The sequence below is a fragment of the Pongo abelii genome, chromosome 20 (assembly GCF_028885655.2).
Source record: "Pongo abelii isolate AG06213 chromosome 20, NHGRI_mPonAbe1-v2.0_pri, whole genome shotgun sequence".
Taxonomy (NCBI): domain Eukaryota; kingdom Metazoa; phylum Chordata; class Mammalia; order Primates; family Hominidae; genus Pongo; species Pongo abelii.
The window spans coordinates 54,426,852-54,445,255 of record NC_072005.2 but is presented as its reverse complement, the minus strand read 5'-3'; the positions used below and the strand labels follow the sequence as shown (position 1 = coordinate 54,445,255).

Below are 18,404 nucleotides of genomic sequence, written 5' to 3'. Positions count from 1 at the left end.
CGTGACTCATGTGACTTTATCAATCATTGGAGATGACTCACACTCCTTACCCTGCCCCTTTTGCCTTGTATCCAATAGATATCAGCGCAGCCAGGCATTCGGGGCGACTACTGGTCTCCGCGTCTTGGTGGTAGCGGTCCCCCGGGCCCAGCTGTCTTTTCTTCTATTTCTTTGTCTTGTGTCTTTATTTCTAAGATCTCTCGTCTCCGCACACAGGGAGAAAGACCCATAGACCCTGCAGGGCTGGCCCCTACACTGAATGTCTATTTATTTATATGCATAATAATCAACTCACATGTTCCAACTGAACAAACCAAATATTTCTATCCAATTTTCAATAAAAATATAAAAATCTACATATTTCATGTGCTTATGTTTGTTATGTCTCTCACAGCCTGCAACAAATTTAATTTAGCTATCCTCTGAACTACAAGCTTCCCTTTGTTATAACAAACACTTTTACTTTACTTAAGTATTGTTATTCCAGAGTTAATATAGTATGCATTCAAATTATTTCTTATTTAGTATTATTTTACCTAGTACCAATTATATATTTAATTTTTTTCTCATGAAGCCAGGCACAGTGATTTGCGCCTGTAGTCCCAGCTACTCAGGAGGCTGAAGTGAGAGGATCCCTTGAGCCCAGGAGTTTAAGGTTGCAGTGAGCTATGATGGCGCCGCTGCATTCCAGTCTGGGTGACAAAGCAATACCTCATTTCAAGAAACAAAATGGAATTTTTTCCTTGTAAGAATTTTAAAGAAGCTATACATTATCTTGGCTAACTTTCTACAGGATTAACTGGAAGTTATTGAGACTTGATCTACAGTCTTTTTTTTCATGAGCCAGAAAGCATCTCTCACTTTAATTACACCTGTATTGGGAGAATTCTGATCAATTACAGCAGTTGTAGTTTCTGAGAACTTGGATAAATACAAATCTGAATTACATAAAATTTATATAAGTCCAGATATTCAAAAATGAGAAATAATGTAATATATGATCGAAGTAATATCAAGACAATATACAAGTAAATCACTCAACAATTACTGGGAATATGTATCAAGCCTTGTTTGGAAAATTCTACCTGGTACTTCTGAAGTGAACAAGGCAATGGGAAATAACAGTTTATCTTGTTTATTAATGAGTATCAATGAAAGCAATAAGGTGAATGGAAAAGTCCATGCAAACTCCATTTTCAGAATAACGAGGAGACAGAATTCACAGATCCAAATGTTTCTCACTGGCTGACAAAACTGTGTTGTCAGGGTGAAGCATGGTGGAGGAACAGGGAGGAAGTGCAGAGTGAGAAAACATAAAGAAGTCAGGAAGTGCCAGAGGAGTAATTTCCTGTGAGTAAAGCCTCATACTCGGTGATTTATCTATAGAGCCTGAATACAAGAGCTGTGAGGTCTCGGCAGTTGGAGTGGAGGCTGAGCAGGAGATAAATGTGGTATAGGCGGTGTGGATGGGAGATCCCTGAAGATAGAAAACTGGCTTAGTGTGACAGAGTACAGAAATACTACAAAAACTCACGTGTAGAAAGAACATTCTGCATATAATCAAGCATGGAACGGTCCCATGCATTCCATGATAATTAATAAAAAGATACTGGCAGAGCATTGCTTAAAGGCACTGCAAGAAAATAGGTGAGAAGACAAGGAAGTTTTATTTATTTATTTTATTATTTGTTTTCGAGATGAAGAACAATCAAAGGAAAATGATGGGCGGAAATTAACAATCATTCTTGGTGGAGAGGAAAAAAACTCCACCCACAATTCCTAAGTAAAAAGGGTTACACACATTCTCGGCATAATAAGTCTCTCTCAGGCCAAATGTGTTCATGTGAACACTATGAAAGCATTCCAGCTGAGGTCAGGAAAATGCCAAGTATGACCTTCCCTATTTAAGTTAAAATATTGGAAGCTTATTCCAAAATATTGGAATAAATTTGAAATACAGTGATTGAACGGAAGGACATTAAACTATAACTCATTAGACATGTTATTTTACTCTATAGACAAACACAACAAATCACCTGAAATAAGCTATAAAAGATAAACCAGTAAGTTAGAGAAATAATCTTTTTTTTTTTTTTTTTTTTTTTGAGATGGAGTCTCCCTCTGTTGCTTAGGCCAGAGTGCAATGGTGCAGTCTTGGCTCACTGCAACCTCTGCTTCCTGAGTTCTAGTGATTCTCCTCCTCAGCCTCCCAAGTAGCTGGGATTACAGGCATGCGCCACCATGCCTGGCTAATTTTTTTGTATTTTTAGTAGAGATGGGGTTTCACCATGTTGGACATGCTGGTCTTGAACTCCTGACCTCAGGTGATCTGCCTGCCTCAGGTTCCCAAGTGCTGGGATTATAGGCGTGAGCCATCGTGCCCGGCCAGAAGAATCTTAATGTACAAAAATGAATAGGTTTTTAATACAACAGATTATCCCAATTCCATGAAAGAAGAAAATACACCCATTAAAATAGAAACTATGGTGCCTAGAATTAAACTGTACAAAAAAACTACATGACCCATACAATTTTTTTATGTTGAAATAATTTTAAACATGCAAAACTAGCAAAGATTCATATAAATCCTCAACCAGCCTATCCTGATGTTAGCTATATATATAATTGTATTATATGTATAATAGTTGTTATATATTAAACTGTATATATACATTTATTGTATTATATGTAATCGTATATATACATTTATTGTATTATATATAATATACAATTGTATATGTAATTGTAATATAATAATTATATACATAATAGTATATGTAATACAATTATCCAACCAGGAAACTGATGTCAGCATATCGTACCATTACCTAATGTGCAGACCTTATTTGAATTTTGTCAATATTTCTCTTAACGTCCTCCTTCTTCTCCAAGATCTAATCGAGTATCTCACATTGCACTTAGTTGTTATGTCCTTAGATTCCGCCAGTCTGTGACCGTTTCTTATCCTTCCCTTGTCTTTTGTGATTCTGACACTTTTGCTGAGCATGGCCAATTATTTTACAGAACGTTTATCAATTTGGATTTCTTTGATGTTTTCTCATGATTAGGCTGAGGTCATGCATATTTGTCTTCTGTGTTCACTCAACATGCCCCATCCTTTTTGAAATATTTCTTCATGTTCTGGCGTCACAATTTGTTCCAATGTTATCTTATATATTCCTGCCCCAGCCCTCGAAGTAACCATTTCTCCACAGCTCCTTCAAAATAGTATTTAGAAACCAAGGCCGGGCACAGTGGCTCACTCCTGTAATCCCAGCACTTTGGGAGGCCGAGGCGGGCTGATCTCGAGGTCAAGAGATGGAGAACATCCTGGCCAACATGGTGAAACTCCGTCTTTACTAAAAATACAAAAAATTAGCCGAGCGTGGTGGCATGTGCCTGTAATTCCAGCTACTCAGGAGGCTGAGTCAAGAGAATCGCTTGAACCTGGGAGGCAGAGGTTGCAGTGAGCCGAGATTGCTCCATTACACTCCAGCCTGGGTGACAGAGGGAGACTCCATCTCAAAAAAAAAAAAAAGTAATATTGATTAAAAATCAAATTGCATGAGAATGCATAGCAGGATACCAAGCAAATACAACTTTTAAATATTACAGAAAATGATATTTAAAATACAAACCAAATACATAAATCATGCAGGCGGATTAAGACGTTTCTGGATAGTGGTAACAGCCGAGAATGGCTGGATGAATTCCAGAGAAATTTCATATATTGCTTCAATTTTATTTAAAATATATTATTACCTATATCTTAGATATTTTATTTTAAATAATGGACAAGGATATTATAAACTCTGCAGAAGTAAGTGTAATCGTGTTTTTTTCCCTGCCCACATTAAAGATGGCCCAGATGCTTGCACTGACCCCATTGACTGCCCACAGTCATCATGGCGACCGGAAGTCCTGCGAGCTTACTTCCCTCAGTTCTCAGAAAGCCCGCTTCCTCTGCGAGCGTTATTTCAAAAGAAGTTGAGAACCAGAGAAACCGACCTAAGGGTATTCTCCCATTTGGCCCGTCCTCCCCTAAAGTCACCACCTGCTGCTTTTCTGGAGCGCTTACCAGGTGAGTTTCAGGAGCCCCAGCGTACAGGAAGAAGAAACGGAGGCTTGTTGGTAGGACACCGCCAGGCTGCTCTGTGTTCTGTTCCTCTTGGTCAGCAAGGAAGGGGTACGACAAAGTGAGAAGTTCATATGAGCGTGTCAGAAGGGGAAATAGGGTCCTTCCCTTGTTAAAAACAAAACCCTCTGGAAGCTCAGCATCCTGTTAGTCATAACTTAAATTTATGACTTCAATGACTTGGCTTGGACAGTCTTAATAATCTCTCTCATATTCAATTTGTTTTAATTTCTGTAATAATTTTTATACCAATGTTTATGTTGTTAATACTAATAATTTTACACTGTAACTGTATAACTTTAATTATTAGAAGTGTTAAACTAACAAACATATGAAAGCTTCCTAAGGGAAACGATTTTTTTTTTCTTTTTGAGATGGAGTCTTGCTCTGTGGCTAGGCTGGAGTGCAGTGGCATGATCTTGGCTCACTGCAACTTCTGCCTCCCAAGTTCAAGCGATTCTCGTGCCTCAGTCTCCCAAGTAGCTGGGACTACAGGCGTGTGCCACCACACCCAGCTAATTTTTTATTTTTTAGTAGAGACGGGGTTTCACCATGTTGGCCAGGATGGTCTCCGTCTCTTGACCTCGAGATCAGCCCGCCTCGGCCTCCCAAAGTGCTGGGATTACAGGTGTGAGCCACTGCGCCCGGCCGGAAACAATGTTTATTTGGGAATAGAGTATTGCAGTTGGGAATAGTCATGCCATATTAAACTATGTGTATATTCAGGGAGATAAAGGAAGACAGAAATGGGGAGGATTGCATATTATTTTGACAGAATTTTCCTTGGCTACAAAGATGAGTAACAAGGGTGACATTAGTCCGAGTTTGGACCAGCAGTTGCTGGGCAGCATTCCTTGCAGAAATATTTTTTGTTTAAGGTTGTGAAGACCTTTATGCAAGGTTGTGGGTTTTGTAGAGTCTTTTTCATTTTCAGGCATGCAAGCATAAGAGCCCTCTCTTCATGGCATTCCTGGCTGTATTTGTCAGGGTTATCTTAACATAAGTGACTCCATTTTGTTCTGACAACTTTCAGATTTCCCCTTGTGATCAAGACTCTGAAAGCATTCTCCTGCCTCAGCCTCCCGAGTAGCTGGGACTACAGGTGCCCACCACCACACCCAGCTAATTGTTTTTGTATTTTTAGTAGAGACGGGGTTTCACTATGTTGGCCAGGCTGGTCTCGAACCCCTGACTTGTGATCTGCCCACCTCGGCCTCCCAAAGTGCTGGGATTACAGGGATGAGCCACCGCACCCGGCCTGCATTTCTTTTTTCAAAGAATTACTGTGGCATTTTTTCCAATGTCATTGTGTTCTGTGGTTCTTATCTAGTCTTCATATTTATTTACATAATGAACTTTCAATGATGGATTTCTACAGAATTTTTGTCACTAAGTGGTTGCCTAGAAGTATATATCCTAAGATTGAACATATTGAAATATGAGCTAACTTTTCTCATTCAATTATTGATTATTTAATTAGTTAGTTAGTTTATTATTTGGGGGATGGGATCTTGCAATGCTGCCCAGACTGGACTCAAACTCCTGGGCTCAAACTCTTGCCTCAGCCTCCCAAGTAGGTGGGATTACAGGCATGTACTACTTCACCTGGCTCAATGATTTATTATTTATAACTCATTATACATATATTCAGATAACTTAATCTGTGAATTAAACTCTTCTACTTTGTTGATAGTCATTTCTGTGTTTGCTATGTGGCTACATATGCTATGTGTTTCCTCTATGCTTGAGATAGGATGATAGGGATTCTTCAATGGCTGTGTGAGTTGTTATTCTAGGGCACTTAGGTCAAGAATATGAATTGCTTTGGTCAATTTTTTATATCTCTACTGATACTGTGTTATTCTGTTAATTGCTAGAAGACTATTGATCAGATTTCCCACAAGAGTGGAGGATTATTCTATATCTGTTTATCATTCTACCCATATATACTATATACATATTGAAAGTGTGAATATGTATACACAAAATTAAAATTGTTATTCTTATTGAAGTGATCTACTTTATACTTAGTGATGCTGTTTAGGTAAAATATATTTTGTCTAACGTTATTGGAGGTGCACCTGCTCCCCATTGATTACATTTTTACACAGATAGTCATCTTGCATTCTTTTATTGGAATCTTAATATAACTTCTTTGGGTTTATCTCCTGTAAGATGGAGGGAAATGCTCTTGAAGCCTAATTTGTCTGACATTCATATTGTTGCTCCAGATTCTTTTTAATAACCATGTATATGGTATATCACTGCCACTGTCATATGAGGGGTGGGGAAGTGGCCCCACTTGGAAACATTTTTGCAGATGAATATTTAAAATGATAAATGTTGGCCAGGCACGGTGGCTCACACCTGTAATTACAGCACTTTGGGAGGCTGAGGCAGGAGGATCACGTGAGGCCAGGAGTTCGAGACCAGCCTGGCCAACATGGTGAAACCCCGTCTCTACAAAAATACAAAAATTAGCCAGGCATGGTGATGCATACCTGTAATCCCAGTCACCGCAGCTCCCTGCACCTGCACTCTCACACACCACCTTCTCTTAACCAGTCCTATTCTTTTTAGCTCCTATCATGTGTACATATACCTTTTCCTGTACCGCAAACATTCTGTATAATCTCTTGTGCTATTATGTTTTATCTGTTTAGATCACGGATGTACGTCCAACCCATTAAATAGTACCAAGAATAAGGAACATGTGCAAAATGTATTTGTGGAATGAATCAAAGGAGTGCCATAGACCAGTGCAGTTTAACAGAAATATAATCCAAGCCCCAAAGGTATATTAAATTTTCTAGCAAATGCATTTAAAAAAGCAAAAACAAGCAGATAGTTTTAAAAACACATATGTAGTTGTATATGTATACACATATGTGTGTGCATGTGTGTGTTTGTGTGTGTATATATATATATATATATATATATATATATATATATATATACTGATAAGGCCGGTGTGGTGGCTCACACCTACAATCCCGGCACTTTCGGAGGCTGAGGCAGGCAGTTCACTTGAGGTCAGGAGTTCTAGACCAGCCTGGCCAACATGGGGAAACTCTGTCTCTACTAAAAAATAAAAAAAAATTAGGTGGGCATGGTGGTGCACACCTATAATCCTAGCTACTTGGAAGGCTGAAGTGAGAGGATTGCTTGAATCCAGGAGGTGGGGGTTGCAGTGAGCTGAGATCACACCACTGCATACTCCAGCCTGGGTGACAGAGCAAGACTCTGTCTCAAAAAAAAAAAAAAAAAATAATTATATATATATATATATATATATACACTTATGTTTTACTTACATATGTGTATATATGTATTTTATTTAAATATGCATATATATGTAAACATAATAAAACATATACATATGTTTTACCCCAAATGTCATAATTTAAACTTGTCAGTAATGTGAAAATTATTAATATTTATATATTGTTATTTATATTGACTTCAAAACCTGAATGCTTTTTAAATTTATGATACACCTCAATTCGAACTAGCCCCAATTCAACTGCTCAATAACTGCATGACTTTCTCCACATAAGTCATCATGGAGACTTTCCAGCTGCAGAAGAAAGTATGGGGTTTGAGGTCAGCCATTGAAAGCTCCGTGAGAACTGATCATTTTTGTCTTAGAGAGGAAGATGTAAATTAGGAAATAATTTTATTATTTTTCATTAGCACAAAAGGGCAGATGGTTGGGTAGCATGATGAAATAATTCCAGTGATCATCTCTAGTCTTTGTTTTTTCTCAGATATATAAAAGAAATAAAGGGTGATGAAGTTGTTTGAGCAATAAAAGCACACAAAGCAACCAAGCAGCAGGAGGATGGTGTGGGTGGCTCTGTGTTCAGGAGATGGCTGGGAAGAGAGGCTGGGGCTGTGCAGACGCTGGGCTCTCCACTGGTGTCTGCAGAGGAGACTGGCCATGTTGATGCTGGTCCAGACCATGAGGAACACAAACAGGACATGGCGAATCACCATGACATTTATAAATGATCCTTGGGGGAGTTTTATCTGTTTAGATCACGGATGTATGTCAAATCCATTAAATAGTACCAAGAATAAGGAACATGTGCAAAATATATTTGTGGAATGAATAAAAGAAGTCCCATAGAGCAGTGCAATTTAACAGAAATATAATCCAAGCCCCAAATGTATATTAAATTATTGTATGTATGGCCTAGTTTGACAATAGTCTTGCGAATATCCAGGACCAAAAATGGTGAAATTGGTATTGGCCTCTACGGTTTCAATGATGTGAACATAGATTAGCATGTTGGTGATCCAGAGGAAAATGAAAGAGGGAACAAACCTCAAGGCTGATATGCGGATCACACAATAGTTTACCAAACTGCCCAATATCGTAACCAGAGACATTCACACTACAAACCAGGAGAAAAAGTTGGTGTTTTCACACTGTGTAACTTTCTGCAAGATGCTGAAACAAGACTCTATATCATAATGAGACTTTCATCTCACTTAATTCGACCTTTTCTACTTAGCAGAATAATGGTGTAACTCAAATTTTATGACCAATTCCTTCTGCTTATAACGTAACAGAACCCAACCTACAAAACTCTTTAGTATCCATTGGTTAAACAAGAAATTGTCTGTGCTGTTGCTAATACAACATGCTATACCTGAATAAATTCCTCTGAGAAAAGTTGAGGCTCCTATACACAAAATAAGAAAGCAGGCCATGTGGTTACCCCAGGTCTCACCTAACTCCCTACTGTCTCGAATAACTGTTTGAGTTCTTCAATTAGTTGTCTTTAAACCTAGGTTTATGGCTCAAAACCATATGCAAACTGAAAATCTCATATTGCTCTTAATTTGTATTTCCCCTTACTTTGTATTTCTCCTTTTTAAACTTTGTATGTGTTACTTGTTAAATTTTTCAGAGGTGCAGCTCCTAACAAAATAATACTGAATCAGCACTTTAAAGGGATAGCAAAAGACTGTAGAACAGACAAAATTGAACTTACTAATGGACTCCAGGGAGACTTAGCCTGAGAGCCACATCCTTCAAATCTCTGTTGTTGCTCAAATATGCTTTTGACATCGATTCCTAGTCACCAATCACTCCCCACAACATGGAATGAGACCAGCAAACTGGGAGAGGTCCATGCTGGCATCAAGGGACATCAAATCTGAATTACAGAATGATTGATCAATGATGCTTTCAGAGAAAGTTCTTGATCACAAGGAGAAATCTGAAAGTTGTCAGAACAAAATGGAGCCACTAATGTTAAGATGACCCTGACAAATAAAGCCAGGAAAGCCATGAAGAGGGGGGTCTTGTCCTTGTACGCCTGAAAATGAAAAAGACTCTACAAAACCCACAACCTTGCATAAAGGTCATTGCAACCTTAAACAAAAAATATTTCTGCAAGGAATGCTGCTCAGCAACTTCCTGTCCAACCTCAGACTAATGTCACCTTTGTGCCTGATCCTTGTGGCCAAGGAAAATCATGTCAAAACAATATGCAATCCTCCCCATTTCTGTCTTCCTTTATCTTCCTGGATATATACATAGTTTAATATGGCATATCTATTCCCAATTGCAATGCTGTTACCAGATAAACACTGTTTCCTTTAGGAAGCTTTCATACGTTTGTTATTTAGGTTAACACTTGTAATAATTAAAGGATTACAGTTACAATGTAAAATTATTAGTATTAACAACACAAACATTGGTATAAAATTATTATTACAGAAATTAAAACAACTTGAGTATGGAGAGATTATTAAGACTGTCCCAGCCAAGTCATTGAAGTCATAAATTTAAGCTGTGACTAACAGGATGCAAAGCTTCCTGAGAGTTTTGTTTTGTTTTCAACAAGGGGAGGGCCCCATTTCCCTTTCCGACAGCCTCATATGAACCTCTTCCTTTCTTCCCAAGTGACCAAGAGGAACAGAACACAGAGCAGCCTGGCAGTGTCCAAGCAACAAGCCTCGGCCCCTCCTTCCTGCACCCTGGGGCTCCTGAAACTCACCTGGTAAGCGCTCCAGAAAAGCAGCAGGTGGTGACTTTAAGGGAGGACGGGCCAAATGGGAGAATCCCCTTAAGCTTCGGTTTCTCTAGTTCTCAACTTCTTTTGAAATAATGTTCTCAGGGAAGGAGGGCTTTCTGAGATTTGAGGGAAACAAGCTCTCAGGACTTCCGGTCGCCATGATGGCTGTGGGCGGTAAACAGGGTTAGTGCAAGCATCTGGGCCATCTTCAATGTGAGTAGGAAAAAACACGATTACACTTACTTCTGCAGAGTTTATAATATCCTTGCCCATTATTTACAATAAAATATCTAAGACATAGGTAATAATATATTTTAAATAAAATTGAAGCAATACATGAAATTTCTGTGGAATTCATCCAGCCACTGTCGGCTGTTGCCACTATCCAGAAACGTCTTAATCCCCCTGCATGATTTATGTATTTGGTTTGTATTTTAAATATTGTTTTCTGTAATATTTAAAAGTTGTATTTGCTTGGTATCATGCTGTGCAGTCTCATGCAATTTGATTTTTAATCAATATTACTTTTTTTTTTTTTTTTGAGACGGAGTCTCGTTCTGTCACCCAGGCTGGAGTCCAGTGGTGTGATCTCGGCTCACTGCAACCTCCACCTCTCAGGTTCAAGCGATTCTCCTGCCTCAGCCTCCCGAGTAGCTGGGGTGACAGGCGTCCGCTACCACGCACGACTAATTTTTGTATTTTTAGTAGAGACAGAGTTTCACTATGTTGGCAGTCTGGCTTCGAACACCTGATCTCAGGTGATCTGCCCGCCTCGGCCTCCCAAAGTGTTGGGATTACAGGCGTGAGCCACCGTACCCGGCCCAATATTACATTTTAAATATTTATCCATGTTTACATTTGGTTTTAATAATTTATGTTAACTGCGCTACAGTATTAATGCAATGATGATATTATAATCAATGTATCCATTCTTTGATGATGGACATTCAGTTTGTTACCCTGTTTTCTGATAGCAAACCATAATACAATGGACTTTTTATATGCATTTTCTTGTCTACACATAATTTCAAGGGTAGGTGTGTCTTGAGATCTAGATATAGCCAGTTTATTCTCCAAAGCGGCTGTGTTTTCAGTCATCTCCACTACTGGTTTACGAGTTTCCATTGCTACACATTCATATTCACACTTGATTTTGTCAGATTTTCTTATTTCCATCAGTATTGTGGGTGAGAGTGATATCTGATAGTGGTTGTCATGCACATTCCCCTGATTACTAGTGAATTTTAACATCTTTTCAGGACATTTGTGTTTTATCCTTTTGATTCCTTATTTATATCATTAATTCATTTCTCTGTTGTTTGTTTCTTTAATATGTCAAGGAATAATGAATTTTATTCCAATTTTTGGAAGTTTAGGAATTTTTTTTAAATGACAGGGCTTCGCTATGTGGCACAGACTGGTCTCAGCCATTTGGACCCAAGTGATCCTCCCACCTCGGCCTCCGGGTGGCTGGGGCTACAGGCAATACGTGCAGGCAAGGCTACGCCTTCATGCCTGGCTGTGATTTTTATTACATGTTTTTTAAATTTCCAATGTCACATAAAATACTATACAAGAATTTTAGTATTTGAACTTTAAAGAATGTAATTTTGCATTTTTTTCTTGTGAAGATGAATACAGATTTTTGTGGGAGTAAAAAAGACAATTTAAGGTGAAGAGTATTTGGTTTTCATGAAATAATTTGATTTCTAAAATAAAAGTAAACCGTCAAAACTTTTTAAATGCAATATGAAAATGTTTTCAATTGAAATAGTGATAGTAAAATTTGATGAGAGGTAACTGAATTTTAATTGAAATTTCAATTGAGAATACATATGATACAATGTGTAGCACAAATGGTAAAAATCATGTGTATTTTAACGTTAAAATTTAAAATTTAGTGTAATTTTAATTTTGCTTGTGTGACATCAAAACAAATGGAAGCATTATGTGTGTGTGTATATATATATATACACAATAACATAGTGTCATGAAAGTATAATATATATATTTAAAATTTTCCATGTGAAAATTTTAGGTGGAGATTTTTAAACCATTTATTTACTTTATAAAGGGTAATAAATTCACATAGTCTGCTCCCCAAACACAGTTGAATATGTACTGTGGTGTAACTGTATATATATATATATATATATATATATATATATATATATCCAGAGTTTCTTTATGCATATACAAATTTTTACTCTTTACTTGAAGAGTAGAAAGTTTACACACTGTTGTTTACTATGCCTTTTTTCATTAACAATAGATCTTAGTGATAATTCAGTATCAGTTTTTAGAGATCTTTGACATTCTTTTAAAATTGCATATTATTTCATCATTGGATGTATCATGATGTCTTTATTCATTCCCCTATTGAAAAACATTTCAGTCGTTTCAAGTTTTAGTTTATTTTATTTTACTTTTTATTTTTGAAATGGAGTCTTGCTGTGTCACCCAGGCTGGAGTGCAGTGGCACCATCCTGGCTCACTGCAACCTATGCCTCCTCGGTTCAAGCGATTCTCCTGCCTCACCCTCCCGAGTAGCTGAAATTACAGGCCCGCGCCCAGGTAATTTTTGTATTTTTCGTAGAGACGGGGTTTCACCTTGTTGGCCAGGCTGGTCTGGAACTCCCGAACTCAAGTGATCTGCCCGGCTTGGCCTCTCAAGGTGTGGTGATTACAGGCTTGAGCCATAGCGCCTGGCCTCAATTGTATTTATAAAGAGTGCCACAGTGAGTAAACATGTGAACATGAGTTCATACATAGGTAAGTATATTTGTATAGGAGTATATAAATTCCTCAAAACTGATTTACCATTCCAAATGGGATGTCATTTATGAGTTCAACAGATGTCCATAAAGTTGCCATCCATATAATGAATAGCAGGTGACACTCCCATCAGCAATATCAGAATGCCTGATTTCCCACAGCCTTGTCAGTAGATGAGTTTTCAGACTTTCACATGATTTCCAAATTCATGGAGAAAAAATATTCAAGAGTAGCTTTAATCTTCATTCAGCATGGTGTTTTTTCATTTAGCACATGCTTGGGAACCATTTGTTTTTCCATTTCTGTGAATTTCATGTTCATATCCTTTGTCCACCTATTTCTAGAGCAATGTTGTTTTTTTATTATTGATTTCCTATTTCATGTATCAGAATAGCTCTTTTGCTCTGCTATGCTCTATTGGTCTATCTGTTTGTCAGTCTATCTATCGAGAAGTAAGTACAGGCATGGGTAGGCACAGTTCGGTATACATGCATGGATTCCCCAGGTCTTTCCACTGAGAGAGATTAGGACAAAGATACCTTAGTAGCTGTAAACACACATAGTTCCCAGATCTTGGTTTCTAAATACTATTTTTGAATACAAGGGAGCCAAGGATCTGTGGAGAAGTGGTTACTTCCAGGGCTGGGGCAGGAATATACAGGATAACATTGGAACAAATTGTGATGCCAGAACATGAAGAAATATTCCAGAAAGGATGGGGCATGTTGACTGAACACAGAAGACAAACATGCATGACCTCAACCTAATCATGAGAAAACATCAAAGAAGTCCAAATTGGTAAACATTCTGTAAAATAATTGACCATGCTCCGCAAAAATGTCACAATCACAAAAGACAAGGAAAGAATAAGAAACGGTCACAGACTAGAGGAATCTAAGGAGAGATAACAAGTAAGTGCAATGTGAGATCCTCGATTAGATCTTGGAGAACAAAGAGGACATTCAGACAAATGTTGACAAAATTCAAATAAGGTCTGCACATTAGGTAATGGTACAATATGCTAACATCAATTTCCTGGTTGGATAATTGTGTTATATATGTTATTATATATGTAATTATTATATTACAATTACATATACAATTGTATATTATATATAATATATTAAATGTAGATATGCAATTATTTATATATAATACAATAAATGTATATATAATACAATATACAATACAATAAATTATATATAGTTATTTTATATATAACAATTATTATATATAATACAATTATATATAGCTAACATTCGGATAAGCTGGTTGAGGATTTATGTGAATCTTTGCTATTTTTCAATGTTTAAAATTATTTCAAAATAAAAACATTATATGGGTCATGTAGTTTTTTGTATAGTTTAATTCTAGACACCATAGTTTCTGTTTTAATGAGTGTATTTTCTTCTTTCATGGAATTGGGATAGTCTGTTATATTAAGAAGCTATTCACTTTTGTATATTAAGATTCTTCTGGCCGGTGCGGTGGCTGACACCTGTAATCCCAGCACTTTGGGAGGCTGAGGTGGGTGGATCACCTGAGGTCAGAAGTTTGAGACCAGCCTATCCAACATGGTGAAATCCCGTCTCTACTAAAAATACAAAAAAAATTAGCCAGGCATGGTGGTGCATGTCTGTAATCGCAGCTACTTGGGAGGCTAAGGCAGGAGAATCACTTGAACCCAGGAAGCAGAGGTTGCAGTGAGCCGAGATTGTGCCACTTCTCTACAGCCTGAGCGACAGAGGGAGACCCTGTCTCAAAGAAAAAAAAAAGATTCTTTCTCTAACTTACTGGTTTCTCTTACTTTTGTAGCTTATTTCAGGTGATTCGTTATGTTTCTCTATAGAGGAAAATAACGTGTAGTGAGTTTTAGTTTAATCTCCTTCCTTTCAATCACTGTATTTGGAATTTGTCCAATATTTTGGAATATATTGAAGCACAAGTTTATCCTTTTTCATGAGAGAGACATATTATGCCGAGAATGTGTGTAATCCTTCCTACTTAGGAATTGTGGGTGGAGTTTTTTTCTCCCCAAGAGTGATTGTTAACTTGGGTCCATCATTTTCCTTTGATGATCTTTATCTAAAACAAAACAAAACAAAAAACAACAACTTCCTGGTCTTCTCACCTGTTTTCTTGTAGTGCCTTTAAGCAATGCTCTGGTAATGTCTTTTTCTTAATTATTATGGAATGCATGGGACCGACCGTTCCATGCCTGATTATATGCAGAACATTCTTTCTACAAGTGTGTTTTTGTAGTATTTCTGTACTCTGTCACACTAGGGCATTTCTTTGTTTTGAAGGATCTCCCATCCACACTGCCTCTACCACATTTATCTCCTGCTCAGCCTCCACTCTAACTGCCCAGACCTCACAGCTCTTGTATTCAAACTCTATCGATAAATCACTGAGTATGAGGCTTTACTCACAGGAAATTACTCGTCTGGCCCTTCCTGACTTCTTTATGTTTTCTCACTCTGCACTTCCTCCTTGTTCCTCCACCATGCTTCACCCTGACTTAACACAGTTTCGTCAGCTGGTGAGAAACATTTGGATCTGTGAATTAAATCTGTCTCCTCATTATTCTGAAAATGGAGTTTGCATGGACTTTTCCATTCACCTTATTGCTTTAATTGATACTCAGTAATAGACAAGATAAACTTATTTCTCATTGCCTTGTTCATTTCAGAAGTACCGGGTAGAATTTTACAAATAAGCCTTGATACATATTCCCAGTAATTGTTGAGTGATTTAATTGTATGTTGTCTTGATATTACTTTGGTCATATATTACATTATTTCTCATTTTTGAATATCTGGATTTATATAAATTCTGTGTAATTCAGGTTTGTATTTATCCAAGTTCTCAGAAACTACAACTGCTGTAATTGATCATAACTCTCCTGATACAGATGTAACTAAAGTGAGAGATGATTTTTGACTCATGAAGAAAAGAAGACTGTAGACCAAGTCTCAATAACTTCTACTCAATCCTATAGAAAGTTAGCCAAGATAATGTACACCTTCTTTAAGATTCTTATAAGGAAAAAATTCCATTTTGTTTCTTGAAATGAGGTATTGCTTTGTCACCCAGACTGGAATGCAGTGGCACCATCATAGCTCACTGCAACCTTAAACTCCTGGGATCAAGGGATCCTCTCACTTCAGCCTCCCGAGTAGCTGGGACTACAGGCGCAAACCACTGTGCCTGGCTTCAGGAGAAAAAATTAAATATATAGTGGTACTAGATAAAATAATACTAAATAAGAAATAATTTGAATGCATACTATATTAACTCTGGAATAACAATACTTAAGTAAAAGAAAAGTGTTCTTTATAACAAAGGGAAAGCTTGTAGTTCAGAGGATAGCTGAATTAAATTTTTCACAGGCTATGAGAAGCATAATAATTAAACATGAATAAATGAAATATGCAGATTTTAATATTTTTGTTGAAAATTGGATAGAAATATTTGGTTTGTTTAGTTGGAGCCTGTGAGTGATTATTATGCATATAAATAGACATTCAGTTATTGCAGATAAATTCATTGGTGGTAAAATAAAACATTTGTATAGGGTTTTGGAATTCAAATCTTTGGATTATTTCTCTGGGCCAGGGGCAATGGCTCACGTCTGTAATCCCAGCACTTTGGGAGGCTGAGGCGGGAGGATCACCAGGTCAGGAGATCGAGACCATCCTGGCTAACATGGTGAAACCCCGTCTCTACTAAAAATACAAAAAAATTAGCCAGGCGTGATGGCTCAGGCATGTAGTCCCAGCTACTCGGGAGGCTGAGGCAGGAAAATCGCTTGAACCTGGGAGGCGGAGCAGCCTGGTGACTAATTACAAATTAGTGATTTGTATTTCACTAATTATCTTTTCTGTTATCCAGAGTCTCTGAAATGCTATTAATAATATGTATTTTTACTATTATATAAAAGTTAATCTTCAAAAATCACAATAACTTATCACTTTACACGTACTAGAATGGCCATTTTTAAAAGGCCCATAATAACAATTATAGGTGAGGATATGGAGAAGCTAGCACCCTCCTACACCGCTGGTGGGAATGGAAATTGGCGCTTTGGTATATGTGCTGCCGAAGCGAGCACGGAAATTGGTGCTTTGGAAAACAGTCTGGCAGTTTCTGGAAGGTTAAACATCGAGTTACCATATGACCCAGCAACTCCACTCCTAAGTATGTACCCAAGAGAAGGAAATAATCTGTCCACATGGAAATTTGTACCTGAATATTCACAGTATCATTTTTCATAACAGCCCCAAAGTGGAACTCACCCAAATGTCTATTGTCTGCTGAATGGATAGAGAATATGTGGTGTCTCCATACGGTGGAATATTATTCAGTCATGAAAGCAAAGGAGGTGCTGTTATGTGGTATAATATGAATGGACCTTGAAAACATTATGCAAAGTGAAAGAATCCATCACAAAGGACAATATATTGTTTGATGCCTGTCTTAGTCACTTTGGGCTTCTTTAACAAAAGTATCGTAGACCATGCGGCTTAAACAACAGGATTTATTTCTCACAGTTCTGGAGGCTGGGAAGTCCAAGATCAAGGTACTGGTACATTCAATGCCTGGAGAGGACCTGCTTCCTTGTTCATAGATGGCTGACTTCTTGCTGCATTCTCCCATGGTAGAAAACGGGAGCGAGGTCTCTGGGGTCTCTTTTCTAAAGGCGTTGAGACCACTCATGAGGATTCCACCCTCATGACCTCATCACCTCCTGAAGGTCCCATCTCCTCCTATCATCACATTTGGAGTTAGGATTTCAACACAGGAACTTGAGGGTGGACACATACATTCAGTCCATAACAACTCCTATTAAATCAAATGTCCAGAGTGAGTCAACCTATGGAGACAGAAGGTGGATGCGTGGGTGCCTGTGGCTGGATGTGCGTGCCTGTGGGGAATGGGGAGTGCCACTTAATGAGTTTCTTTTTGAGGCGATGACGCTGTCCTAAAACTGATTGTGGTGGTGGTTGTACAACTTCGTAACTATACTATATATACAACATTGAATTGTAGACTTATGTGGGTGAATTGTGTGGTTTGTGAACTATATATCCATAAAGCCATTATTTTAAAAATCTAATCTTTAAAAAATGTCATAGCAGAGCCGGTGAAGGTAATGGATTAGTCAACGGTCCTAAACCCAAGTATTTTAAAGAAATCAAGGTGACAATTTAGGCAAGAGAAACCATTAGAGTTGTACGAGAGAAGAATGGAAGGCAAGGAAAATAATCACACTTTTGACTCTGTCAGGTTGGAATCTCTAGAAGTTACTATTCTACATGACTTAACTTGCAGACCCAGGGCTACATTAAAAATAAAAGAATTTGAAAAATCCGGCAGGGCATGGGACTCATGCCTGCAGTCCGGCACTTTGGGAGGCCAAGATGGACCGATCTCCTGAGGTTGGGAGTTTGAGACCAGCCTGA

General features: G+C 37.9%; 1 protein-coding gene, 1 long non-coding RNA gene and 1 pseudogene across 2 annotated transcripts in view; 1 reads left to right on the top strand and 2 right to left on the bottom strand.

Annotated features, from left to right (window-relative positions):
- Positions 1-1,664: 1,664 nt before the first annotated feature.
- On the bottom strand, positions 1,665-4,246 carry LOC134760723 (uncharacterized). The gene is made up of 2 exons (XR_010138637.1): positions 4,079-4,246; positions 1,665-3,521 (listed from the first exon to the last, which is right to left on the bottom strand). It is a non-coding gene; the product is annotated as an uncharacterized LOC134760723 (long non-coding RNA).
- PONPYGV1R-PS1911 (vomeronasal 1 receptor ponPygV1R-ps1911 pseudogene) lies at positions 7,799-8,146 on the bottom strand (annotated as a pseudogene).
- CARD8 (caspase recruitment domain family member 8) overlaps positions 10,076-18,404 on the top strand; it is a gene marked incomplete at its 5' end in the record, with an annotated part of 45,338 nt that continues 37,009 nt past the window's right edge. The window contains 1 exon segment of the mRNA NM_001132171.1: positions 10,076-10,149.